We start from the raw sequence: 6,877 nt of genomic DNA on the forward strand, positions 1-6,877 counted from the left end.
GGAGAGGAGTGGGGGGGAGGGGGAGAAGGGTGGGAGGAGCGGGAGAAGGGTGGGAGGAGGAGGAGAGAAATGGGAGGCTGGGAGGAGGCGGAAACTTGTTTTTTTCCTTTTCTCAATAAAAAAAATGAGAAAAAAAGTTTAAGTTTGTGATTTCTTTAAGATTCCTTAAGATTACCTTTCAAGATAAGTAATAAAGTAATTGGCCCTTTCTTTGTAACTACAAAACCCAATAAACTACCTGACCAAGAGAACACCTCGCTTGCCCTCATAGTTAATCTCTAACAAGTTGCTTGGGTCTGAATATATGTGGGTTCTTGGGATAGTTTGTTTTTCACCTGAGTGCATAATCACATAAGGCAGATGAAAAACATGCTTTTACCTGTGTTCATTATAGTCATTCACTTGAAAAAGGGAATGTAACCACATTGTAATTCCTATATTCCCTGCAAAGCTTTGTTGGGTATGTAAACCATAGGAAAAAGCATATAGTAGAAAACACAGAAAGAACATGAGAAGAATAGAGATTTCCTTCTTCAAGAGAGTGTGTGTCTTTTCTCTGATGCCCTCAGATAGAAGCACTTAGTAGGTGCTGACACTGGATTTCCCTTTGAGCCCTGTGCTGCTTGGGGGGCTGCCCCCAGACAGCAATACCAGGGGAAGCAAGCCAGTAAGCAGCTCCCTTCTATGGCGTCTGCATCAGCTCCTGCTTGTGGGATCCTACCCTGTTTTGAGTTCCTGTCCTGACTTCCTTCAGTGATGAGCAGAAGTGCTAAAGTGTAAACCAAATAAATCCCTTCCTCCCAACTTGCCCTTTGGTCATGGTGTTTCATCGCAGCAGCAGAAACCTATCTAAGACAGATTGCTCTGCTCTTAAAAGTGCTCGCTGCTCTTCCAGAGGACCTTTTGGTTGCCAGCACCGACAACGGCCCGTAACTTCTGATATGGGGCTGTGATTCCACTTCTGGCTTCTGCAGCCACTGCACTGCTGAGCGCAGTCCCACACTTAGACATAAATATGCACATAATTAAAAAACCATTTCTTTTCTTAAGAAAATGATGGCTCTTGCCGGTAATCTTGAACATTTAAGTTTGAGGCAGGAGAGTTGCTCTGCTGCCAACCTAGGCTACAAAGGGAAACTTTGTCTCAAAAAACCAAAGAGGGAAAACCAAGATCTTGAAGGATACATATCGCAGTCTTCACAATGCTTCTCCCAGCTAGGCTTGATGGTGCATGATTTTATTCCCAGGATTTGGAAGGCAGAGGCAGGTAGATCTATGTGGGTTCACGGCTATAGCTTCACATATTTTCCATTCCTCTGATCCCCTGGACTGGTTTCCCTCCACCCACCATGTCCTTCTCGCTAGCTCCTGCAGCTGCTTATGAAATAACCATTCTGAGGCTTAATATTAATTATGTACTCTTTGGCCTATTAGCTTAGGCTTTTTATTAACTAACTCTTACAACTTAAATTAACCCATTTCTATTATTTTATATTTTACCACAAGGCTTGTGGTTTGTAACTTCTTGCTTCTTGGGCAGCTACATGGCATACCCTTCCCTCGGCCTTCTTTCTCCCTGCGTTCAGTTTAGTTTTCTCACCTACCTGTGTTCTGCCCTGCCATAGGCACCTTCTTTATTAACCAATGGTAATAAAACATATTCATAGCATACAGAGGGGGATCCCACATCACTGGTCTGCGTAGTGAGTTTCAGGCCAGCCAGACCCTGTCTCAAACAAAACAAGACAACACCCCCCAACAATTCTCTCTATAGGAGAGCAGCCTGGGGGTCCTTGGTTTATTTATTTCTGCTCACCTATATTTCTAACTTCCCACAATGAACATGTCCTGCTTTTGTCTTTAAGTTTAAAATTACCCCGAGGACTGGAAAGATGACCCAGTAGTTAAAAGCACTGGCTGCTCTTTCACAGGGCCTAGGCTTGATTGCTGGCACCCACATGGAACACAGAATCTCACAACCATCTGTAACCCCAGTTCCAGGGATCTAATGCTCGTTTCTGCCCACCTTGGACACCAGGTGTCTTAGTTAGGGACCAGAAAGCAAGGTGGGGAGGGAAGGGTTTGTTTGGCTCACACTGCACCATTGCTGTTCATCCCTGAAGGAAGCCGGGGCAGGAACTCACACGGCAGGATCCTGGAGACAGGAGCTGAGGCCATGGAAGGGAGCTGCTTACTGGCTTCTTTTACTTGACTTGCTCAGCCCACCTTATAGAACCCATGACCAGCAGCCCAGGGATGGCCCCACACAGCATGGGCTGGACCCTCCCCCACTGATAGTGAAATGAGAAGTTGCCTTACAGCTGGGTCTCTGGCGGCATTTCCTCAATTGAGGCTCCTTCCTCCGATGACTCTTAGCTTGTGTCAAGTTGACACACAAAACTACCCAGGACATACATGCACAGACATACATGCAGGCAAAAACACTTACACCTAGAAGTAGACAAATAAAAACTAAATTAACTTACATTTGGGAAGCAGAGGCAGGTGAAACTCTGTGAGACTGAGACCAGCATGGTCTACAAAGTGAGTTCCAGGTCGGCAGGGTTGCACTGAGAGATCCTGTCTTAACAATTTTTATTTTTGTGTGTACATACACATGCATGCACTATGGCACACGTGAAAGTCAGAGAAAACCTTCCAAGAGTTGGTTTTCTTTTTCCATCGTATAAATCCTCAGGATCGAACTTTGGTCATCAGGCTTGACGGCAGATGCCTTTCCCCGCAGAGCCATCTCCTGGCTCCCGCATCTCTCATTTCTCTATATAGTCCTGGCTGTCCTAGAGCTCACAATGTAGATCAGTTGGCCTCACACTCACAGAGGTCCACCTGCCCCCGACTCCCGAGGGCTGGGTTTAAAGGTCTGCACCACCATGCCCAGTCCAGGCGCCTGCCTTTGTATAGAAAACAACTAAGGACTTGGAGAGATGGTTCATCTGTTAAGAGAATTTTCTGTTCTTGCAGAGGATTTGGGTTTAGCCAGCACCCACAGGGCAGCTCACAACTGTCTGTAATGCCCTCCTCTGACTTCTGTGGGCATCAGGTACCCACTTGGTTCACACAAAGACATGCAGGCAAACTCTTCATGCATATAAAACTAAAACAAACCTCTAAAAATGTCATTTATTTGTTTGTGGTGATGGATGGGCAGAGATCAGAAGGCAGGAGGACTGGTGGGAAGCAGCAAGGAGCACAGATCGGATGCTGCGTTCCGTGCGTTCCGCGCACAAGGGAGAGGACGGAGAGGACACAGCCAGTTCCTCGACTCCCAGTCCTCATCATCCGCACCTCTGGCGTGGCCTTTCACAATAGACCAGCATGGGTGAAACCCTGGAGGAGGATGTAGATCCCTTGACATTACCCACACCCAGCGTACTCCGCCAGTGGAAGATTGGGAATGCATGTGGGATGGAGCCTTGGCCTGTTAGTAGAACTGTCCACATGGTGGCGCTAAAAGCCAAGAAGTCAAAGTGCAGCGCATAGGCTATTGGTTAGGAAGAAGCAGCTGTTTTTGTAGCTAAAGGCCACCAGGGGGCAGAGGGGGTAAGGGCCGCTAAGGTTGGGTTGCTGTAGTCACAGGTCAGCGATACCTTAGCCGGCATTCAATAAAAATGATGGTGATAATGAAGATGTACCAAGGACAAAACAGAATAAAGTGGTTCAGAGCTTGAATGAAGTTTCTGAAGAGACAGTTCGAAGGACGGTTCAAAGTCAAGCTTCAGACTTCCTGTCCCCAGACATTCTTTTCCCCATTTATGTATGTATGTATGTATGTATGTATGTATGTATGTATTTATTTATTTATTTATTTATTTATTTATTTATTTATTTATTTATAATTGATTTTTATTGAGCTCTACATTTTTCTCTGCTCCGCTTCCTGCCTCTCCCTTCCCCTTTAACCCTCTCCCAGGGTCCCCATGCTCGATTAGATATATGCATGTCTCTCTTAAAAGTCTTCATTGTCATCTAGGTTCTCTGGGGTTGTGATTTGTAGGCTGGTTTTCTTTGCTTTATGTTTAAAAACTACTTATGAGGGCTGGAGAGATGGCTCAGAGGTTAAGAGCACTGACTGCTCTTCCGGAGGTCCTGAGTTCAATTCCCAGCAACCACATGGTGGCTCACAACCATCTGTACTGAGATCTGGCGCCCTCCTCTGGCGTGCAGGCATGCATCGAGGCAGAATGTTGTATACATAATAAATAAATAAATCTTTTTTAAAAAACTACTTATGAGTGAGTACATTTAATATTTGTCTTTCTGGGTCTGGGTTATCTTACTCAAAATGATGTTTTCTAGCTCTATCCATTTGCCTATAAATTTCAAGATGTTATTATTTTCTCTGCTGTGTAGTACTCCATTGTGTAAATGTACCACATTTTACTTATTTATTCTTTGGTAGAGGGGCATTTAGGTTGTTTCCAGGTTCTGGCTATGACAAACAATGCTGCTGTGAACACAGTTGAGCACGTGTCCTTGTGGCACAATTGAGCATCCCTTGGATATATACCCCAAAATGATATTGCTGGGTCTTGAGGAAGGTTGCTGCCTAATTTTCTGAGAAATCGCCACACTGACATCCAAAGGGGTTGTACCAGCTTGTACTCCCACCAGCAATACAGAAGTGTTCCCTTTTCCCCACAACCTCTCCAGCATAAGTTGTCATCAGTGTTTTTGACCTTGGCCATTCTTTCAGGTATAAGATGGAATCTCAGAGTTGCTTTGATTTGCATTTCTCTGATGACTAAGGATGTTGAACATTTCCTTAAGTGTCTTTCAGCCAATTTAGATTTCTCTGTTGAGAGTTCTCTGTTTAGGTCTGTACTCCATTTTTTTTTATTGGATTATTTGTTCTTTTGGTGACCAGTTTCTTGAGTTCTTTGTACATTTTGGAGATCAAACTTCTGTCTGATGTGTGGCTAGTGAAGATCTTTTCCCATTCTGTAGGCTGTCGTTTTTGTCTTGTTGACCATGTCATTTGCTTTAACAGAAGCTTTTCAGTTTCAGGTCCCATTTAATTGTTTCTCTCAGTGTCTGTGCTGCTGGGGTTATGTTTAGGAAGTGGTCTCCTGTGCCAATGTGTTCAACTGTACTTCCCACTTTCTCTTCTATAAGGTTCAGTGTGGCTGGCTTTATATTGAGGTCTTGGATCTATTTGGACTTGGGTTTTGTGCATGGCGATAGATATGGGTCTATTTTCATTCTTCTACATATTGATATCCACTTATGCCAGCGCCATTTGTTGAATATGCTTTCTTTTTTTCATTTTATATTTTTTTGCTTCTTTGTCAAAAAGCAGGTGTTCGAAAGTGTGTGGATTAATATCCGGGTCTTCGATTTGGTTCCATTGGTCCTCTTGTCTGTTCTTATGCCAATACCAGGCTGTTTTCAGTACTGCAGCTATGTAGTAGAGTTTGAAGTCAGGGATTGTGATGCCTCCAGAAGTTCTTTTATTGTACAGGATTGTTTTGGCTATTTTGGGTTTTTTGCTTTTCCATATAAAGTTGAGTATTGTTCTTTTGAGGTCTGTAAAGAATTTTGGTGGGATTTTTATGGGCATTGCATTGAATTTGCAGATTGCTTTTGGTAAGATTGCCATTTTTACTATGTTAATTCTACCTACCCAAGAGCATGGGAGGTCTTTCCACTTTTTGGTGTCTTCTTCATTTTTTTTCTTCAGAGATTTAAAATTCTTGTCATACAAATCTTCCACTTGTTTGGTTAGTGTTACTCCGAGATATTTTATGCTATTTGTGGCTATTGTGAAAGGTGATGCTTCTCTGATTTCTTTCTCAGCCCATTTATCATCTGTGTACAGGAGGGCTACTGATTTTTTTGAGTTAATCTTGTATCCTGCTACATTACTGAAAGTGTTTATGAGTTGTAGAAGTCCCTTGGTAGAATTTATGGGGTCGCTTATGTAAACTATCATATCATCAGCAAATAGTGAGAGTTTGGCTTCTTCTTTTCTGATTTGTATCTCCTTGATCTACTTTTTTTAAAAATATTTATTTATTTATTATGTATACAATATTCTGTCTGCGTGTATTCCTGCAGGCCAGAAGAGGGCATCAGACCTAATTACAGATGGTTGTGAGCCACCATATGGCTGCCGGGAATTGAACTCAGGACCTTTGGAAGAGCAGGTGATGCTCTTAACCACTGAGCCATCTCTCCAGCTCTCCTTGATCTACTTTTGATGTCTTATTGCACTTGCTAGCAATGTTCCCAACACGATCTTCTCAAGTTCAAGGCCAGCTTCGTCTACATAGTAAGTTCCAGGCTAGCCAGAGCTGCACAGTGAGACCATGAGTCGAAACACAATTAGTTCAGGCTGTTTGGGAGCTCAGAAGAAAGACTGGGGTGAACATCTAAATATGGAAGCCTTTGATACATGCAAGATGCTAAACTCACAGCGCCGGATGCAATGACTCAGAGAAACAGTGTAAGGGAGTCTAGGAAAATAGCTCAAGTGGTAAGGTGCTGGCTGCTGGAGTGTGAGAACCTGGGTTTTATTTCCAGAACTTACATCAAAAAGCTACTCACAGGCCTTTAACCTCAGGGTTCAGGAGGAAGAAGCAGGTGAATCTCTGTGAGTTCAAGGCCAACCTGGTTTATATAGGAAGTTCCAGACTAACCAGGGTTATGTGGTAGGACCCTGACTAAAGAAAGAAAGAAAGGGGGGCTGGAGAGATGGCTCAGTGGTTAAGAGCGTTGCCTGCTCTTCCAAAGGTCCTGAGTTCAATTCCTGGCAACCACATGGTGGCTCACAACCATCTGGAATGAGGTCTGGCGCCCTCTTCTGGCCTGCAGACATACACACAGACAGAATATTGTATACATAATAAATAAATAAATA

Source organism: Microtus ochrogaster, chromosome 15 (assembly GCF_000317375.1).
Source record: "Microtus ochrogaster isolate Prairie Vole_2 chromosome 15, MicOch1.0, whole genome shotgun sequence".
Lineage (NCBI taxonomy): Eukaryota > Metazoa > Chordata > Mammalia > Rodentia > Cricetidae > Microtus > Microtus ochrogaster.